Here is a 22,373-nt window from a genome sequence, read left to right as displayed (position 1 = left end):
AGAGATGCTCTAGCTTATCTAGTCTAATATTCTTTCAAACATAGCCCTAACAACATTCCTAGCACAAGATTACCCGCCCCTCTTTGAATGTTCCCAGTGATGTTCTACCATACTCTGCATGATAGACATTTTTGCTTGCTAAAATTCTGCCCTGTTCCTCAGGACTTCCCATTCCCTGATTCTGCTTTTGTTCTCAGGTGTAATAACTCCCTGATTCTACTTTCGTTATACATTAAGTCTCCCTTTAATAGAAGAGTCTTTCATCAAATATTTAAATATGCTAACAAGTCTGTCTAAGCCTTCACTTTTTATGCTCTTCCTCAGGTATCAGTTTCTCACATGAGAAGCTCTCTCTAGTTCCTCACTACGTGAGTTGTTCTGGACACTCTTCATGTTTGTCAATGGCATCGATTCTCTGTATTCTGCACCTATCATTAATCAGGTAATATTCATGTTCCCTTAACTCAGGTTTGTTCTTTTTTTCTTATCCATAAAGACTTTTTTTCTTTTAAATTTCAAGTGATGTGCTTTTGTCTTGAAGGATAATTACTTCTTATTGGGTAGAACTCACACACAATTCATGCTTTGAAAATGTACAATTCAATTATTGTTAGTATATTCACAAAATTGTACATCACGACTCTCAAATCCAGAACATTCCAACACCTCAAAAAGTAACCTTGTATCTATTAAGCAGTCACTTACCATTCCCCTTTCTCCTTATCTCAGGCAAACACGTATCTACTTTAATAGACACTAATCTGTCGCTATGGGTTTATATATTCTGGACATTTCATGTAAATGGACTCACAGAATGTATGGCCTTTTGTATACTGTTTCCTTCACTTAGCATAATGTTTTTAAGATTCATCCATGTTGTAGCATATATCAGTACATCATTCCTTTTTATGACTGAATATCCACATTTTGCTTATCTGTTCATCAGCTGGGGGAAATTTGAGTTATTTCTACTTTTTGGCTATTATGAATAATGGTGCACATTTTATGTGCATGTACTGTTTTTATTTTTTGTTGTTGTTGTTGTTGTCCTATATGGTTTGTGGGGGTCTTAGTTTCTTGATCAGAGATTGAACTCATGCTCCCTGCATTGGAAGTGCAGTCTTAACCACTGGACCACCAGGGAAATTCCTATACATGTTTTTATGTAAACTATGTTTTTAATTCTCTGGGTATCTACCTAGAAGTAGAACTGCTTGATCATATGATAATTCTATTACTTCCCAGGTAGCACTAGTGGTAAAGAATCTACCTGCCAGTGCAGGAGACACAAGAGATGCAGGTTCAATCCCTGGGTCAGGAAGATCCCTTGGAGGAGGGAATGGCAGCCCACTCCAGTATTCTTGCCTGGGAAATCCCATAGACAGAGGAGCCTGGCGGGCTACAGTCCATGGAGCTGCAGAGTTGGACACAAGTGGGCAACTAAGCACACATACATGGTAATTCTATGTTTTAACTTTCTGAGAAACTGCCAAACTATTTGGGACCATTTAGCATACAATAATAACAGCAATGTCTGAAGTTTCCAATTTCTTCAAATCCTTGGCAATACTTGTCCACTTCTTAAGTTATTAGACTGTGCTGTGTTTAGTCACTCAATCGTGTCTGACTCTTTGTGACCCCATGGACTGTAGCCCACCAAGCTCCTCTGTTTATGGGGATTCTACAAGCAAAAATACTGGAGTGGATTGCCATGCCCTCCTCCAGTGGATCTGCCCAACCCAGGGATCAAACCCAGGTCTCCCAAATTGTGGGCGGATTCTTTACTATCTGAGCCACGAGGGAAGCCCAAGAATATGGGAGTGGGTGACCTATCCCACCTCCCAGGGATCTTCCTGATCCAGAAATCAAACTGGGGTCTCCTACATTGCAGGCAGATTCTTTACCAGCTGAGCTACCAGGGAAGCTATTAGGCTAGTTGTTCGTAAATATGACTTGTATCTTTCTTTGTCACTAAGTGTAGTCCTCTCCCTTTTTGAGCGAATACAAATTTAGAATCTGACTGGCTGATGAAAAGCACTCAGTAAAAATAGTCATGTTATTAGACATCATTAGTATTATGTTCTCTGAGATTAGTCAAATTGAATTGTGTTTTTATTCTAGGATTATATTTCCATCTGCTTTGAATAGCAAACAGGACTCAGATTAATACATCATGCACTATTAAGATGAAAATGAAGTAGGTCGGCACAACTCATACCTCCAATAATATAAACATCAAAAGTTCTAGCAACTAGTATTTATTTCCAGGTTTTTCCATCAAAGTGCCTTGATTTTAAGCCTGGAGATTGTGCTGATGTGATTATAGCACAGAGAAATTTCTAGGAAAATAAAAGAGGCCAGTAGACTAGGGATGGGCAAATGTTTTGATTTTTGAATAGGCAAAAAGATGGTAAAAGATGTTGCTGACTGGTGAGTTTAAAAATCAATATCTAATGAAATGTCAGAATAATTCATTAAGGAGATGGTTTGCAAAAAGGAATTTGTGATCATCAAAGATATAATGTGTTCATTAAGAACAAGATACACCAAATTAATTCCATTTCAGTCTTTGAGTAGACTAATACATTGGAAGATAACAGAAATGTTGTATTGAGACTCCTACAGTAATTTAACATGGTTAGACAATGAAGTCCTTGTGGATATGATGTGGGTTACTTGAAACTATCTTTTATGAAAAAATATTTGACCAGTCATGTATTTGCTGAGGATTTCCTGGTGGTTCAGTGGTAAAGAATCTGCCTGCCAAAGCAGGAAATACAAGTTTGATCTCTGGGTTGGGAAGATCCACTGGAGAAGGAAATGGCAACCCACTCTAGTGGAAATTCCATGGACAGAGAAGCCTGGTGGGCTATAGTGCATGGGGTCACAAAAGAGTCAGACACAACTTAGCAACTAAACAACATGCATGTATATATATACACACATATATATATGGTTCAGATAATTGATTTAAAATTTGATTGAAATATATTTTATACTTATTTAAAGCTATAGTGTGTTGGTAGCCAAAAGGAAAAAGCACATTGTTTGAGTGAAGGCATTAGATGGATCTATGGTAACATTAATATGGAATTATTTTTTCATTAAAAGGTCTACCTCTCTCATGACATAGAAAGTTCATCAAAAGCAGGGGGTTATCTTATTCATCTTTGTGTCCCTAATTCCTGAGCTGGTGTCTCTCCTGAATGAATGAGTAGAATTAGGAGGCTTAGACTTTAGAACTGACTACCATTGTCTAATTTTCTGATTTTCAGTAAATTAATTTCAATAGTCCATAGATTCATTAAAAGTATCATTGATCTTTTGTACTGCTAGAGTTGGAAGAAACCTTAAATTTCATCTATCCCAACTATATTATTCTATGGGTCTATGGGATTACCTGCTTATTTGTAACACAGACTTATAACCAAGATTTCAACAATAACAACTATGGAGCTTTGTCATAGTCCTAAAACAGAATTTGAATATTTAAAACAAAATTCTTCCAATAGAGAAGTCTAAATAAAGTTGTGCCATGTTACTAGCAGTGTACCAAATGTATTTATGTTTACTCTTGGGAACTGCTTGAATCCATTATTTATTCCTGTTTGGCCAGTTAAAACTGAAGGTAGAGCTCATAGGAGTTGATACTTAACTCCTGGTTTCCGGGTAAGTTTAAGAAGTTTGCCAGGGGAAAGGAGGCTATGGCACTTGAAATGAACCCAGCAGTGGCCAGACCAGAACATTCAAATGATCACCAGAATCCTGTGGGAACTGCTGGGTTCTACTGTTCCTCTCTCTTGGACTGGGGGCATTTTCCTAATTCTTTCCACTGAGAGTGAAGGTCTTGCAAGTGAATCTGCTTTTACTTTATTAACACCTGAGGCATATTTTGGAAATGGAGGAAGATAGCGAGTGTTTTTAGACTACACTTCTGATCCTAGCCCTACGACTAATTGTGTCACTTATGGTCAGTTACTTCTCTGGATCCAGTTTTCCTTACTTGTAACATCAAGAAGTTGACTAAATAATTATCTCCAAAATTCTTTTCAGTTCTAACAATCTGTACATTTTTTGTTCTAACGATAAACCCTCAGCTCAGCTGGTCCCATCTTTTTTTCCTGGGTTGACTTTCTTTCTCCCATAATAACCTTTAAGCATCTCCACCTTTTTGAGGGCAAGGCTTGGCTTTTATTCATCTCCCCCAAGTTGGGTAGCACAATACCCAAGCAGGTAATTTCAAGTAGCGTTGAAACTGATTCTTATACAAAATCCCTTCTTTGTCTGGAGAAGCTTACAGTTCAGCTGGGAGAATACCAAGCATCATTAATCAACCACTTAGTTAAAAGCTGAGGATAACAGGAAAATCGGTTCCAACCTTCTTTACCACTTATATGTTCCAACCAGAGTTACTGTGTAACTGGTAACAGTTAACACTCTGAATGCTTTCACTGTGTCAGCGCTTTCCATGTATTACCTCAAACAATACACACACAACCTTCTAGGCACTAGTATCATCTGTTTCAATCTTGAGGAAAATGGCACAGAGAAGTTAAGTAATCTGCCTAGGTAATACGGTTACAAGTGAGAGGTAGCATCACTTGAGCAAAACTGAGAAAACATTGTGACTGTCCGAGGGACTTGAGTCTGGAGAACAGTGACGAGTTCAATGTAGAGAAGGAGCAGACGCAAGCCATCGTAGAAGGCTACAGAAGCCGGCAAAAAAGTTTGAAAAACAAACAAAAATCCCCCACACTTCTCCAGGCTGGACTATATAGCCGGAGTTTAGGAAAACAGGCGGAAAAAAACTTGGTAAACAAGATCTGGAGAACGCCTGGATCTCGAGAGAACCGGGGAACAAGCCGGAAGTAGCGTCAACTAACTGCGTTGGGGTCTTAGCGGGACTGCGGGGCCGGGAGGCATTCGGGCCGGACGCGACACCCGGAAGTTACGCCCTGGAGGCGGTACCTGGTTGTGGAGGGCGTCGCGATGGGCGGGGCGGGGCGTCCGTCGTCGTCCTGGAACCGTGGATTCCAGGCAGGTAACTTGCGTGCCGAACCCGGACCGGACAAGGGTGAAAGTTGGGCTTGGGGGCTCAGTTTGCTCAAAACTCCAAACTCGGGCAGGGAAACGTGGCTCTTGCTTGATATCGGGGCTGGAGGAAAGGTTCCTTGCCATACGGCTCCCTGGAGAGATAGGGATACGAAGAACTTTATGGGAAAGGGGTCGTAAGGGCCGAGCTCATGGAGGAAAAACAGATAGACTGAGTCTTCTAGGAATCGGTCTTGGCTTGGGTGGGGGTTTGGGGGTGGTGGTGGTGGTCACAGGATCGTGACTGTTGGCGCTCGGAGGTGAAGACACAGAACCTGGACACTGAGATGAGCTGATCTAGAGTTCATTTCCCTCGTACCGGCCCCCCATCCAATTCTGCTAGTAGGGAACAGCGACATCGTCTTTTCTTAATCTAGGACAGTGCCTTGTCACTATTAGGCATCATTAGATGCTGTCAAATGGATGAATTAATGAACGCACGAACCCAATTCTGGCTCACCTGGGGGAGCTTCTAAACTTCAGTGTTCCTACTTCTGAATGTAGACGTGATGCCAGCTTAGTTTGCTCACTAGTGACTTTGAGAATGTCAGTGCAGTAGAGGTTCGGGACGTTGTTGTTGTTGTTTTGTGGTTATTGAAACTTAGAAACGTGTCTTAATATTTTTCCCTGAGGTGGGTGAAGAGGAAAGGCGATCAGTTGGACTTTTTTCAGGTTCCTTCACTTTTCTGGGAATAACTTCCAGGTGAATGATACCGGCCAGGAGTTGGCCATCAAATAGATTGCAGTTGTAGCAATGAGCTTCTAATTAGTGTTGACGTTTGTGCGTGCTAAGTCGCTTCAGTCGTGCCCGACTCTGCGACCCTAGGGACTGTAGCCCGCCAGGCTCCTCTTGCCTGGGATTCTCCAGGCAAGAACACCGGAATGGGTGGCCAGACCCTGCTCCAGGGAATCTTCATCATCCAAAGATCAAACCCTAAACTCCTGCGGATCCTGCATTGCAGGAGGATTCTTGACCACTGAGCCACCGGGGAAGTCCAATTAGTGTTTTAAGTGCTTCTTTTCTGTAATATAAACTTATTTTTCTTTTTCATAATGTTTTCTTTCTTAAATTGGGGTGCTTTTTACATTTGAGATGTAAGTGATATACTTCTGTTTCATAACAAAGATTAAAATAGTTATGTACAACAGTCCAGTCAGAGAGTTCATCTGGTGGATACACAAAAATTTTGTGCGTTGTGCCTCGGACTCTGCAACCCCGTGGACTGCAGCCCACCAGGCTCCTCTGTCCCTGGAATTTTCTGGGCAAGATTACTGGAGTGGGGTTGCCATCTTCTATTCCAGGAGATCTTCCTATCCCAGGGATAGAACCGTTACCGCATGTCTCCTGTGTCTCCTGCATTGGCAAGTGGATTCTTTACCACTGAGCCATCTGGGAAGTCCACATAAAGGGTTAACTCCTTCCAAATAGTTGTAGGAGGCTTCCAAAAGAATGAATCTCTGTAGGTTAAATTGTTTCCGTAGTGAAGTATTTGTTTAAGTGTCTTGAATGGAATAAAGAGTGGGCATGTGCTAAGTCCCTTCAGTGGTGTCCCACTCTTTGCAACCCTATGGACTATACAGCCCACCAGGCTCCTCTGTCCATGGGATTCTCCAGGCAAGAATACTGGAGTGGGTTGCCACTTCTTTCTCCAGGGGATCTTCCTAACCCAGGGATCCAACCTGCGTCTCTTGTCTCCTGCATTGGCAGGCAGGTTCTTTACTGCTAGCACCACCTGGGAAGCTCAAAGAGTGGGCATAGACCTAAATAACCTGATTCTTTTTGGTTGTCAAATGGGAAAAAAGTGCAGATGACACATCAGGCTTGTAGTAAGATCTGGGCATGAATCCCTATCAAGATGCATTGATTGATTTAGATCTAGGGAGGTGATTGTGTGTAGGGGTTTCTATCAAATGAGATAGTTCCTAAATGGTTCTAGAAGGTTATTATTAGTTTGGATGTAATGGAGTAGGAAAACCTGAATTTATGGCTTTTTCTCTGTTTTACAAGGAAGAAACTAGTAAGCATTTTTAGGTTTAATGATCTAAGATGTTATTAAAAATAGGTTGGAAAAAACTAAAAGTAGAGATTTGAGTACCTTATTGAAGTCATATAATTTTTAAAAGTTTGCCTGCCTTTAATGCTTATTTTCCCAATTTCTGGAAATTGCTGGCATCCAAATGATTTTCACCTTTGTGTGCTCTTACTGTGGTATGTCTTTTAGGATACATGTAAATTTGGTACAAAGTAATGTTTTGAGATCCTTTAGATTGATGTTAATATCATAAAATTTAATTTTGCTACCTCAGTGTGCTGTTCAATGTCATGTCCATTAATTCTGCACATCTAAATAACTATATTTGTAATACTTATTGTAACTGTTATTCATAATAAATTGGTATCCAGGTGGTGACTTAGCTATGTGCATTGACATTCTTGAGGTTTTCAGTTTTGCAGAACTCTGATATCTGTGAACGCTAATATGGACTTCATTTAAAGAAATCCACGGACCATTGAAGGACAAAAACATGAATCAGTTTGTATTTTGGCATTCAAATCCTAGCACTTTGGGAAAGGTAAGTTGTTAACTGTTTTATGTTAGGTGAAAAATATTGATAGAATAGCCCTGGATTGGTCTAGAAAATTATAGGATTGTGATTGAAAAATATAGGCTGAATCTCTTTGAATTATGTTTTAATCCAGATCTTCCAAAGAAGTTTGAGTTTTGTTCATTATATATGAGGGAATTGTTACTATTTCTCTGTAAGAATGATCAGAAATTAGAGAGATTGACAAGATATGTTATTCTTGGAACATTATTGCTCTGTTTTCTTTCTGTTGAATCTCCTTTCAACATTTTAGAACCTGTAAGTATGGGGTCTCAAACAGTCATTAAATCACCGCACATCCAAGTTTGGCTCTGTAATAGTATGTGTCCCAAATCTAGCCAATTTTATTTTATGCTTTAGGTTAAAGCAAGAAAAGAAGCCCCTAAGTGTCTTAAAAAAAAAAAAAAAAATCCTGTCTTACATATGCTATTTTTCTTTTTCTCCATTTAAAAAAATATCTTAGATGATTCATTCTCCAGGCCTTTAATCTTTCTGTCCTAGGGGCAATTTTAAATTTCTATTTTTCCTGGTTGAAGAGTTTTTAATTTTAAAAACTTTTAACTTCTAACTTTGCAATAATATTAGGCACCTTTTAATCACTAACTATTAAACTTATAGTTTTTCCTGGTCTCTGTAGACAAACTGACTTCTTGTTTGGAATGCATTCATTTCTAAAAATAGGTTTTACTTCTAGGAATCCGTCTTTCAGATATATTTGCACTTGCACATAAAAATTTGTTTATAAACATATTCATCACCATGGTATTTGAAATTAAGAAAACAACAACTATAAATAACCTAAAATCCTTCAGCAGAGTCTGGTTAAATGAACACTTTCATAGAATGTAGTATCTGCTGCTCTTAGAATGAGTTAGATCCATAGGTGGGGATAAGGAAAAATCTCTAAGATACATTGTTAACTGACATAAACAATATATAACTGTATGTATAGTATATTTTCATTTGTGCTTTTGAAAGCATGTATTTCTATACATACCTGTAAAATTTCTTCAGATCCATATAAGGAACTATTGACACAGGTACTCCCAGGGAATGAGACCAGAAGTCTAGAGAAGGAAGGAGTCTCATGTTTTTTCTGTATTCTGTTTCTGGTGGATTGATTTTTTTTTTTAATACTATGAACATTTATTTTTAATGCTAAGAAACAAACAGCAAGGCTTTAGGTTAATTATGTGAACTCATTACTATTCCTTATGTCTATTGTCCTTACGATTATTTGCACTATTCAGGAGGAATGAGGTTGCACAAGTGAGTTGTTTATTTCAGAGCTGCATGAAAGGTTTGGTGATGTTTTAATATGTTTGTAATCTTGACATTAGATTATTATTCATAATAAGAATTTTTTAATAAATTAGGTGCTTAGTGTTGCCGAGTTCAATGCTCATACACACTTTATAACATGTGCCTGACCTCCCTATGTGATGCGGGTATTGTTACCTTTGTTTGCAAGCTATGTTTGTGTTGGATTGGCATGGTTCTTCTGAACCTCTCTTTATTGCTGAATGGATGGACTTGTTTGGATTAAATTACTATTTAGCAACTCTACTCTTTAAATAGACCTTACTGTTATTATTTTACTTTGTTCTTGAAGTCTGGAACTGGCTTAAGGCATTTCAAAGAATGGCTTGTTCTCTCTGTTATAAAATCAGGAAGCCAGAAAGATCACTTAGATATATTTGGATAATTTCATTTTGCACTGAGAATATTCCTTTTAATTGCCTGTTTATCTGCCTTGGACTCAGCAAAAATTTCTGATGACTTCTCTAGCCATCTTTGTCTCTCTACACTTTCATTGGGTGAAGTTTGGAATAAGATTAGTGTTTCAGTACAGTGGGTTATACAAGAAATTTGAAGATGTAATAGTACCATTTTGTTAGTGGAGGGATTTTATTGGAAACTTGCTGGAGAATAGGCTATGTAAGATAAATACCTATGTGACATTACTGTCATAAAATACATCATTGTGTGTCTTGTTAGAAGCAAAATGAAGGCCACTAATCTAGGGGCTGAGTCATGATGAATTGAATAGAGCAGATTATGGTATGCCAGGTGTTTTATATTGATACCACACTGGCTGACTGTTTTGCATATAAATCATTTCTATTAAATAATGCTTTGCATCTTGAGACCTGTGGGACTAGTCAGTACTGGCCACAGAAGGTTGGGAGGAGGGGGAATCATTGGGCAGAATGCCTAAAGTAGGAGTCCTTATTCTTGCTAAGAAAATGGATAGCAATGAATTGAATCCAAGGGTAGACTGTGTTTTCCTGAGTTAAGACGAATGTGGTAAAGGTGACTTATAGAAAGAAAAGAGATGAAAGTAAATTATATGTAGAGAACATAGAATTGGGCAGATACATGTGTGTGTATGTGTGTGCAGGTACATATATAATACATTATATATTTAAAATGTGTATATATATTATTTCACACACGTATATATTTTATATATATTTTGTGTGAAAACCACAAGTTCTGCATAGGAAGATATCCAGTTAATACAAGAGGAAAAAAAATCAGTATTTTAAGGCCTCAGAGCTGGACTGTGAGGGGTTAATTCATAATAGTGAGAACAGCTTGAAGAATTTTGGCAGTGTTAAAAGATCATTCACAGGGCCCAAGTGATGTTAAGGTAGGCAAAAGCCTGAGGATGAGAAAGTTAAAATTTAGTAACATGTAAGATTATGGTTAAGGATATCTCTTAAGATTCTGTTTTGTGCCATTGTTTTGAATGGGGGGAAAAAGAAGAACTGAAAAGTATATTGCTGTTCAACTTGAATTCAGCTAGATTCATAAGCTTTTCCTAGTGTGCCAGTTGTATATGACCAAAATGGATTAATTGGACCCATTACCTACAAAGCAATTAGTTTTTGTATATTAATTATTAGATAAACCTGGAAGAAGGAGAGAATTGTTTTTAATCAATCTTATGATTATATAAAAGGACAACTGTGATGATCCAAGTTGAGAGCACTGAGACTACTTTGTTTAGAAAAAAGAAGACTTGGAAACATTGGAGAAATGCCATAGGAAGTGCACTTGTTCTCTGTTACTTGACACCAAAACTAGTTCTAAATGAGAGAAGGTATAGATAGAACTAGTCAACAGTGGAACAGATTGTGTTCAGAGGCAGTGAACGCCAAGTCGTTAGGGTCTCTTAAGCAAATTTTGAGTGTTGGCAATGTTGTAGAGGGTACTTCTCATTGTTTGGAAGATTGTACCAAATTATCAATAAGGTATCTTTTAAATCTGAAAAAAAAGTATACTGCAGTAAAATGTTTTATTATGGTATGTGTATATGTTCTGTTATCCCTGTATTTAAATTCTGAGAGCTAACTTACCTGCTGCTCATTTATCTACTAACTTCAGTTAACTTATAACCAGAAAATAAAATTACCTGAGCTTCCAAATTATAAGACACAAAATCTATATGCTTTTCTCAGGTCTTTACTCAGTTCATTTACATTTAGACACAGTTTAACATGCTTAATTAACTGGGTTTAACTCCAGTGTATTAGAAGCAACAGATTCTAAGTGGGCCGAAAGAAAGTTGCTCAGTTGTGTCCAACGCTTTGCGACCCTATGGACTACACAGTCCAAGGAATTCTCTAGGCCAGAATACTGGAGTGAGTAGCCTTTCCCTTCTTCAGGGAATCTTCCCAACCCAGGGATCGAACCCAGGTTTCCTGCATTGCAGGAGGATTCTTTACCAGCTGAGCCACAAGGGAAGCCCCTCAAATAGAGGCAGGCACATTGACAAGTGTGGACAGCAACAAAGTCAGAAAACTGACCAATTATTTTGAAATTTGTAGCAACCCAGGCTTTTTGGTGAGATGAGAACTCTTCTATGTTCATGGATATTCAAAATGATAACCCTGACTGAACTTAAATAATTTGTGTTCAGTATTTTCTATTTAAGAATACCTAAATTTTAGAAAGATTTCTTTAGTTTGTTTTGTAGGACAGATATTTGGCATCTGGAGAGGGTACATGCATTGTACAGTGTAGAGTTAGGACTCTAGAGCAGTAAACATAGATTTGAATCTGGGCTCTAGTGTCTAGTTGCTGTTGTGTTAATTAAGTTTATTATTCAGTCTAAGCCTCAATCTCTTCTTCTATAAAATAAGAAATTACTGAAAAGTAAGTGTATGTAAAAGATTTGCTTATATTAGGTGTTAAGTAAATAATAGCTATTATTATTTCATTATTACCATAAAGCCTACTCTACCTTGAATTTCTTGCTCTTCAAATAGAGTAAGAACAAACTTACCTGATAATTTTATTGTAAGTTTATATATATTAATGCTAATAAAGGTGATGACATGCTTAAAAAACCTTTTTAAAAAATCTTGTAAATAATCCATGTCCACTTTACAAAAAATGAGTGAGTGAAGTCGCTCAGTCGTGTCTGACTCTCTTTGCGACTCCGTGGACTGTAGCCCACCAGGCTCTTCCATCCATGGGATTCTCCAGGCAAAAATACTGGAGTGGGTTGCCTTTTCCTTCTCCAAGGGGTCTTCCTGACCCAGGGATCGAACCCCGGTCTCCTGCATTGCAGGCAAATGCTTTAACCTCTGAGCCACCAGGGAAACCCAAAAATAATAGGATATAGAAAAAAAGGATATGTATACCCCTCCAAAAAGGAGTAAAGTCATCTATAATCCTCTACCACTGTTAATATTTAAGTGACGTCCTTTATTATTATTATTTTTGGCTGTGCCGGGTCTCTGTTGCTGCATGGGCTTTTTCTCTAGTTGTGGTAGGCCGGGGCTACTTTGTAGTTGCAGCGTGTGGGCTTCTCATTGTGGTGACTTCTCTTGTTGCAGAGCACGGGCTCAGTAGTTGCAGCTCTCAGACTCTAGAGCACAGTCCTAGTAGTTGTGGCTCAGAGGCTTAGCTGCTCTGTGGCATGTGGCAACTTCCTGGACAAGGGATCAAACCCATATCTCCTGCATTGGCAGGCAGATGTCTTTCCCATCTGAGCCACCCAGCTCAGTGGGAAAGACATCTGCCTGCCAATGTAGGAGACACGGGTTCAGTTCCTGGGTCAGGAAGATCCCCTGGAGAAGGGAATGGCTATCCACTCCAGTATTCTCGCCTGGTGATTTCCATGGACAGAGGAGCCTGGCAGGCCATAGTCCATGGGGTCACAAAGAGTGAGACACGAATGAGTGACTAACACACACACACACACACACACACACACAAAGCCACCAGGGAAGCCACGTGCTTTAAAGTGCTTTGACATTCCTATAGGACGTCACTTCTGAGTAGTGACGTCTGAAACTGATTCTACCTTACTACTGTTGGAAAACGTAAATTAGTCACTACACTAGCTATTCTGTGGAGAAGGCAATGGCACCCCACTCCAGTACTCTTGCCTGGAAAATCCCATGGACAGAGGAGCCTGTAGGCTACAGTCCATGGGGTCGCTAAGAGTCGGACACGACTGAGCGACTTCGCTTTCACTTTTCACTTTCATACATTGGAGAAGGAAAAGGCAACCCACTCCAGTGTTCTTGCCTGGAGAGTCCCAGGGACGGGGGAGCCTGGTGGGCTGCCGTCTATGGGGTCGTGCAGAGTTGGTCATGACGGAAGCAACTTAGCAGCAGCAGCAGCAGCTTGCTATTCTGAACATGCAGTGAAAGATTGTGACATGGCACAATGTTGATTTAAAGAAAGCCCTAGTTCTGGAAAGCTTTGTGTAATGAAAACAGTTTTGTTAGAGTAGTGGGTGTAGATTGGTGCTGTGGGGCTGGATGGCCTGAGTTTGAATTCTGACTCCACCCCTTACTAGCTGTAAGCTACCTGAAATTTCTTAACTTCTCTGGACCTCAGTTTCTTCACATGTAAATTGGGGATAATAGTAATATCTAATTTATGAGATCATTTTGAGGATTGAATGAATTACTCTACTTAAAGTGCTTAAAGTAGTCCTGGTGCAAAGTGTAGACTCAATTTAGATGTAAATTGCTCTTATTAATTTTTAAAAGCTTAATTCTTTCTTGGGGGAAAAAAAAAAGCATGTTTACAGGAGCAGATTAAAGAAACAAGTTAGAATGAGCACAAGAGTAGTCAGTGAGATATACTACATGTTTTTCTTTTGAGCTTGCAAAGTGGTCTGAATTTTTCCATTTGAAGGCTTTGTTAATTTTTCTACCCATTTAAATCTCAAACCACGATATTACCAATGTAGCTTCTTTCTCTACCCCACAAAATCAGTTTCTTTTTATGTTGTCTCATCCAGCAAATATTTTGACCATGCTTTCAAAAATCAAAAGCCCAGGAAATTATCATTAAATCAGTTTATCTGACTATAGCCCATGGTGGTTCTGTAAGAACTTTAAATTCAGTTGCAATTTGATGTGAAGAATGTTAATCAAAGTGATAAACCCATTAACATATTTATTCTTTTGGTACACTATATCTCTTTAAAATTCTTCCCTTTTCTTCTTAATTCCTTTTTGCTTTCTTCTCTTCATCATAGTATGTAGCAATCTGATTAATTACTGGTCAAAGAATTACAGTTTTTTAAAACCCTCAAGAAGTTTTATTAGACTTGCTAGTAGTATCTTTCTGTGTTTTGTTTTAAAGTATCAAGTATAAGTTTTTGAAGACCGTGGGGCCTACCATGATTATGAGTTCAAGATTTGAGTTTGAATCACTTCATCAAGACTTGGATCCTCTTCAAAAGCCCCAAATCTCACCTGTATTAAAGCTCTCCTTTGAACCCTCTCACAAAAATAAAAGCTTTAATGACTAAAGTCCATTAGTACATTACCTTTTATATCCTTTTCTCTAATTTCTCTTCAATTTCCTTGGCTTTTAGGGTCTTTTCATGTTGTTTATGTTCCTTTAGAATACAGCCAAGGAATCTGTGCTTTCCAAAAGAATATGTGTCCAGGGGCCATAAGTTTTCACTGATAGAGAAGTGTAAACTTGGCATGATAAGCTTAGAATCAGGTCTTTTGTTGTATCCTATAAAAACCTGAGTCAACACTAAGAAGATGAGGATGAAGTGGTAAAAATATGTGAGGTCAGATTATGCTCTCAGAAACTATGTTAGTTTTAGGGCAAAGAACCCTCAACCCATAAGTTAATGATTCTTAGTCTCTCAACTTGGAGTATGGAATGAAGCAGGGCAAAGGCTAATAGAGTTTTGCCAAGAGAACACACTGGTCATAGCAAACACCCTCTTCCAACAACACAAGAGAAGACTCTACACATGGACATCACCAGATGGTCAACACCAAAATCAGATTGATTATATTCTTTGCAGCCAAAGATGGAGAAGCTCTATACAGTCAGCAAAAACAAGACCGGGAGCTGACTGTGGCTCAGATCATGAACTCCTTATTGCCAAATTCGGACTTAAATTGAAGAAGATAGGAAAAACCACTAGATCATTCAGGTCTGACCTAAATCAAATCCCTTATGACTATACAGTGGAAGTGAGAAATAGATTTCAGGGACTAGATCTGATAGAGTGCCTGATGAACTATGGGTGGAGGTTCGTGACATTGTACAGGAGACAGGGATCAAGACCATCCCCATGGTAAAGAAATGCAAAAAGGCAAAATGGTTGTCTGAGGAGGCCTTACAAATAGCTGTAAAGAAGAGAAGCGAAAAGCAAAGGAGAAAAGGAAAGATATACCCATTTGAATGCAGAGTTCCAAAGAATAGCAAGGAGAAATAAGAAAGCCTTCCTCAGCCATCAATGCAAAGAAATAGAGGAAAACAACAGAATGGGAAAGACTAGAGATCTCTTCAAGAAAATTAGAGATACCAAGGGAACATTTAATGCAAAGATGGGCTCAATAAAGGACAGAAATGGTATGGACCTAACAGAAGCAGAAGATATTAAGAAGAGGTGGCAAGAATACACAGAAGGACTGTACAAAAAAGATCTTCATGACCCAGACAATCATGATGATGTGATTACTCACCTAGAGCCAAACATCCTGGAATGTGAAGTCAGGTGGGCCTTAGAAAGCATCACTATGAACAAAGCTAGTGGAGGTGATGGAATTCCAGTTGAGCTATTTCAAATCCTGAAAGATGATGCTGTGAAAGTGCTGCACTCAATATGCCAGCAAATTTGGAAAACTCAGCAGTGGCCACAGGACTGGAAAAGGTCCGTTTTCATTCCAGTCCCAAAGAAAGTCAATGCCAAAGAATGCTCAAACTACTGCACAGTTGCACTCATCTCACATACTAGTAAAGTAACGCTCAAAATTCTCCAAGCCAGGCTTCAGCAATATATGAACCATGAACTTCCAGATATTCAAGCTGGATTTAGAAAAGGCAGAGGAACCAGAGATTAAATTGCCAACATCAGCTGAATAATCAAAAAAGCAAGAGAGTTCCAGAAAAACATCTGCTTTATTGTCTATGCCAAAGCCTTCGACTGTGTGGGTCATAATAAACTGTGGAAAATTCTGAAGGAGATGGAAATACCAGACCACCTGACCTGCCTCTTGAGAAACCTGTATGCAGGTCAGGAAGCAACAGTTAGAACTGGACATGGAACAACACACTGGTTCCAAATAGGAAAAGGAGTACGTCAAGGATGTATATTGTCACCCTGCAGAGTACATCATGAGAAACGCTGGGCTGGAAGAAGCACAAGCTGGAATCAAGATTGCTGGGAGAAATATCAATAACCTCAGCTATGCAGATGGCACCACCCTTATGGCAGAAAGTGAAGAGGAACTAAAAAGCCTCTTGATGAAAGTGAAAGAGGAGAGTGAAAAAGTTGGCTTAAAGCTCAACATTCAGAAAACTAAGATCATGGCATCTGGTCCCATCACTTCATGGGAAATAGATGGGGAAACAGTGGAAGCAGTGTCAGACTTTATTTTTTGGGCTCCAAAATCACTGCAGATGGTGATTGCAGCCATGAAATGAAAAGATGCTTACTCCTTGGAAGGTAAGTTATGACCAACCTAGATAGCACATTAAAAAGCAGAGACATTACTTTTCCAACAAAGGTCCGTCTAGTCAAGGCTATGGTTTTTCCAGTGGTCATGTGTGGATGTGAGAGTTGGACTGTGAAGAAAGGAGCACCGAAAAATTGATGCTTTTGAACTGTGGTGTTGGAGAAGACTCTTGAGAGTCCCTTGGACTGCAAGGAGATCCAACCAGTCCATCCTAAAGGAGATCAGTCCTAGGTGTTCATTGGAAAGACTGATGCTGAAGCTGAAACTCCAGTACTTTGGCCACCACATGGGAAGAGTTGACTCATTGGAAAAGACCCTGATGCTTGCAGGGATTGGGGGCAGGAGGAGAAGGGGATGACAGAGGGTGAGATGGCTGGATTTCATCACCGACTTGATAAGCATGAGTTTGGGTAAACTCCGGGAGTTGGTGATGGACAGGGAGGCCTGGCGTGCTGCAATTCATGGGGTGGCGAAGAGTCAGACACGACTGAGTGACTGAACCGAACTGAGTCTCTCAACTGGGCTTCTCCAGTGAGGTGGTAAATAGTTTGACTGCCAGTGCAGGAGACACAAGAGACGTGGGTTCAGTCTCTGTGTTAGGAAGACTCCATGGAGAAGGAAATGGCAACCCACTCCAGTATTCTTGCCTGGGAAATCCCATGGACAGAGGAGCCTGTTGGGCTATAGTTCATCGGGTTGCAAAAAGAGTTGGACACAATTTAGCAGTTAAAGAACAGCAGATATCTATGTGTTTTAATCCCTAATCTTCAGTTCCTTCAAGTCATATGTTACCTTCTCATTAAGGCTCTAACAACTTATTTAAAATTGTAACCTCACCACCACCCCCAAGGCACCCCATTCCCCTCTCTGCTTTACTTTTCTCCCTGGTACTTATCGCTGCCTGATGTTCTGTTCATCAGTGTTCTCCACAGCACCAGAACAGTGCCAGATGCATGGTAGGTGTTTAGAACAGATTTATTAAGTGAATGAATTTAACTGGTATTCACAGAGGTATGTGTTTGGGACAGTGAGTCCTATAAACCAAATTATGGGGACGGCATTTTTTAATGACTTTAAAAAGGATGAATTAATTAAATTTATTCATAGCTTACTTTGTTCTTAATATTTGAAGCAGCTTCTAAAAAAGCATATAGTACAGTGGGATGAAGACATATAAAGAGAACAAAACAAAGTGAGTGTATTGATAATAGTAACATTAAACTGGGATAAAGTTAATGTAAGAAGGTCCCCCATAGTGACTAAAGGCAGATTGTAAATTTGACTCATTAAAGAATTGCTCAGAAATGATAATTGGACTCGAATCATGAACTCTGTTCTGTGGCACAGGTCACAGACATTGGAGTCTAAGATAGGAATCCAGAAAACCTATTTGGTTTAACTATAAGAACTTGTGAGATTACTCTTATAAAAATACTTGTTTCTATATTAGGAAATTTTCTATTGGTATAAAATGTATCTATCCACAGTCTATTCATAATAAAGCCTCTGCTGTTTTGAGTGGTGACCATCATAGCTATCAGCCTCTGCTTCTGTTGTGTTAGGACATTTCCAAGGTTGATTCAAAAAGTTTGCTGTCAAAAATACCAACCAGGACATCAATTACTCTGACTTCTACTTGTAGGGTAGTGTGAGATTCCAGTGGTTGTGACTTCCTTTTAAGATACATAGTTGGAGGCTTAGAAATAGGTTTTTCATTTTGTGATATACACATATATCAAGTTACTCATATATCAAATTATTATATTGCATACCTTAGACTAATGTAAGGTTGTATGTCAATTATATCTCCATAAAACTAGGGGGAAAAGTTTTTATACAAGCAACCACTGAATTGGGGTGGAGGATTGGGAGTTAAATAGGCAAATTAGACTTCAAGAAACATTTCACTGCTAGAGTAACCAAAATCAGAGCTATTTTGTGTACATGTGAAATTAAATGGGACGTTGTACCAGTAATACATGTCTTTCTGTTCATGAGATGTATACTTTCCAAATTCTGTTTTGTCTTTTTTGTCATTTAAAATAAATAAATGAAAACTAAACAAAACTGAGAATTCTGGAAATGCCTGCAGGCCAGAGAAAAAGAGAGGGCTGCAAGAGGGGTAGACAGTAAACTCTGCAGAGTTTCATTAATCAGAGATGGCATTTTGAGACAAAAGAGGGCAGTATTCAGCTAGTAGTGTTCCAGTGGCAAAATATTCTTTTATTTGACTTTTTCTTGTATTTTTACCTTTCTTCTTTCTAACTTTGACCTGGAGATAAGCAGTACTTTTGGAAGGCAACTTCTGTCCTGTCCCATTTTTCAGATAGAAGGGAAGTAAATGAACATTAGACTTTAGGGAAATAATGAAAACATGGATTTAAGAAAATCATTCATGTTCCACATTTTTCAAAGTCAGAATATGGGGAGACATAAGAACACTACAGAAACATTCAGTTCAGTTCAGTTCAGTCGCTCAGTCGTGTCTGACTCTGCGACCCCATGAACCGCAGCATGCCATGCCTCCCTGTCCATCAGCAACTCCCGGAGTTCACCCAAACCCATGTCCGTTGAGTCGGTGATGCCATCCAGCCATCTCATCCTCTGTCATCCCCTTCTCCTCCTGCCTTCAATCTTTCCCAGCATCAGGGTCTTTTCAAATGAGTCAGCTCTTCGCATGAGGTGGCCAAAGTATTGGAGTTTCAGCTTCAGCATCAGTCCTTCCAATGAATATTCAGGACTGATCTCCTTTAGGATGGACTGGTTGGATCTCCTTGCAGTCCAAGGGACTCCAAAGAGTCTTCTCCAACACCACAGAAACATTAAGGTGAACAATTTGCATAAAAGGAAGGTAATTTCAACAAAAGCTTTATAACATGTTGCTAATTAAATGATCATATTGGGTTATATTTAATCTCTTTAGTATACATTATTCTAACAGTGTATAAGTATACTTTATGCTAATTTAAAATGTACTCATTTTGCTTTACATATTTTATTTGATGGAACTTTATGTTCATTTCTTAAGGAAATCAAATGTCTCATTTTGGCATTTGATGAGTAACAGTAAAAACGAGAACAGACAGAACTATCAGTGTAAAAATAAAGCAAAGGTCATCATATTTTCTGGCATAAGTGGTATAGGAGCAGAAAGATCTTGTTTTAAGTAAAACTGTTGAAGTGGCAGAAAGAAAATATCCCCAACAACTTTGCTGACACAAATTTTGCTACAGTGAGAACAAAAAAAATTGTCCCAGGTTTTAACTCAATATTTCCTGAACTATGTTACTCAGAAAGGCTGATACAGCTAAAAGAGGCTTTGTAAACCAAAACGGTTCTATAATGACTTAAGTTTGGAAAATGTCACGTTCTTTTTTGGTAATTTATAATGCAAATTAGCATTTTCCAAACCTATGTGTGGCTAGCAAAGAGTTGGACACCACTGAGCAACAGAATGGGAAAGACTAGAGATCTCTTCAAGAAAATTAGAGATACCAAGGGAACATTTCATGCAAAAATGGGCTCAATAAAGGACAGAAATGGTATGGACCTAACAGAAGCAGAAGATATTAAGAAGAGGAGGCAAGAATACACAGAAGGACTGTACAAAAAAGATCTTCATGACCCAGATAATCATGATGGTGTGATCACTCACCTAGAGCCAAACATCCTGGACACGAAGTCAAGTGGGCGTTAGGAAAGGCATACTACGAAACAAAGCTAGTGGAGTGATGGAATTCCAGTTGAGCTATTTCAAATCCTGAAAGATGATGCTGTGAAAGTGCTGCACTCAATATGCAGCAAATTTGGAAAACCAGCAGTGGCCACAGGACTGGAAAAGGTCGTTTTCATTCACCAAAAAAGGCAATGCAAAGAATGCCAACACTACGCACAGTTTGCACTCATTTCACATGCTAGTAAATAATGCTCAAAAATTCTCCAAGCCAGGCTTCAGCAATACGTGAACCAGAACTTCCAGATGTTCAAGCTGGTTTTGAAAAGGCAGAGGAACCAGAGATCAAATTGCAATATCCGCTGGATCATCAAAAAAGCAAGAGAGTTCCAGAAAAACATCTATTTCTGCTTTATTGACTATGCCAAAGCCTTTGACTGTGTGGATCACAATAAACTGTGGAAAATTCTGAAGGAATGGAAATACCAGACCACCTGACCTGCCTCTTGAGAAACCTGTATGCAGGTCAGGAAGCAACAGTTAGAACTGGACATGGAACAACAGACTGGTTCCAAATAGGAAAAGGAGTACGTCAAGGCTGTATATTGTCACCCTGCTTATTTAACTTATATGCAGAGTACATCATGAGAAACGCTGGGCTGGAAGAAGCACAAGCTGGAATCAAGATTGCTGGGAGAAATATCAATAACCTCAGATATGCAGATGACACCACCCTTATGGCAGAAAGTGAAGAGGAACTAAAGAGCCTCCTGATTAAAGTGAAAGAGGAGAGTGAAAAAGTTGGCTTAAAGGTCAAATTCAGAAAACGAAGATCATGGCATCTGGTCCCATCACTTCATGGCAAATAGATGGGGAAACAGTGGAAACAGTGCTGACTTATTTTTCTGGGCTCCAAAATCACTGCAGATGGTGATTGCAGCCATGAAATTAAAGATGCTTACTTCTTGGAAGGAAAGCTATTGACCAACCTAGACAGCATATTAAAAAGCAGAGACATTACTTTCCAACAAAGGTCTGTCTAGTCAAGGCTATGGTTTTTCCAGTGGTCATGTATGGATGTGAGAGTTGGACTATAAAGAAAGCTGAGCACTGAAAAATTGATGCTTTTGAACTGTGGTGTTGGAGAAGACTCTTGAGAGTCCCTTGGACTGCAAGGAGATCCAACCAGTCCATCCTAAAGGAGATCAGTCCTGGGTGTTCATTGGAAGGACTGATGCTGAAGCTGAAACTCCAATACTTTGGCCACCTCATGGGAAGAGTTGACTCATTGGAAAAGACCCTGATGCTTGAAGGGATTGGGGGCAGGAGGAGAAGGGGACGACAGAGGATGAGATGGCTGGATGGCATCACCGACTCGATGGGCATGAGTTTGAGTAAACTCCGGGAGTTTGTGATGGATAGGGAGGCCTGGCGTGCTGCAATTCATGGGGCTGCAAAGAGTCGGACACGACTGTGCGACTGAACTGACTGAACTGAACTGAGCAACTTTCACTTTCACACATGTGTGGCTAGAACTCATTTTAATAACCCTTGGAACAAGGTTTCATTCATAGAATGAAATGCTATTCTAGATTGAAATGCTAAAATTGAGATTCATAGAAATGCTGTTCTAGATTGAAAAATAAATTTAAAGAATATATTCATACATATACACATGTATGTTAATATATTCTGTTAGAGCATAATATTTTATATCCTCTTAAGTTAATAAATCCTGATTGTCAATGAAATTTTTAGCCAGTATCTTTAATGAATATAGAGGTTAGAATATTAAGATTATTTCAAAATTTGCACACATGTACTAAATTGAATGTATGGTCATTAAATAATAATATAGCATTGACATAGATAATCACTTATCATTTCCTGGACACATTCTCTTTACTTTTCTTCCAGTTCATCGCACCCTTCAGACTTTCCTCTTACTTCTCTGACTATTCCTTGTAGTCTACTCTGTTTCTCTTCATTTTTTTTACTTCTAAACACTGGAGTGCCCTAGAAGTCGATCCTAGGAGCTTATC

General features: G+C 39.1%; 1 protein-coding gene across 1 annotated transcript in view; it reads left to right on the top strand.

The window, feature by feature from the left end:
* The first annotated feature begins 4,907 nt into the window (after positions 1–4,907).
* MAP3K13 (mitogen-activated protein kinase kinase kinase 13) overlaps positions 4,908–22,373 on the top strand; it is a 161,065-nt gene continuing 143,599 nt past the window's right edge. The window contains exons 1-2 of the mRNA XM_043473504.1: positions 4,908–5,041; positions 7,539–7,665. The gene's annotated coding sequence lies outside the window, so the exon portion shown is untranslated. The remainder of the gene's footprint in view (positions 5,042–7,538; positions 7,666–22,373) is intronic.

This window comes from Cervus canadensis, chromosome 7 (assembly GCF_019320065.1).
Source record: "Cervus canadensis isolate Bull #8, Minnesota chromosome 7, ASM1932006v1, whole genome shotgun sequence".
NCBI lineage: Eukaryota > Metazoa > Chordata > Mammalia > Artiodactyla > Cervidae > Cervus > Cervus canadensis.
This window is presented reverse-complemented; position numbering and strand designations above follow the sequence as displayed.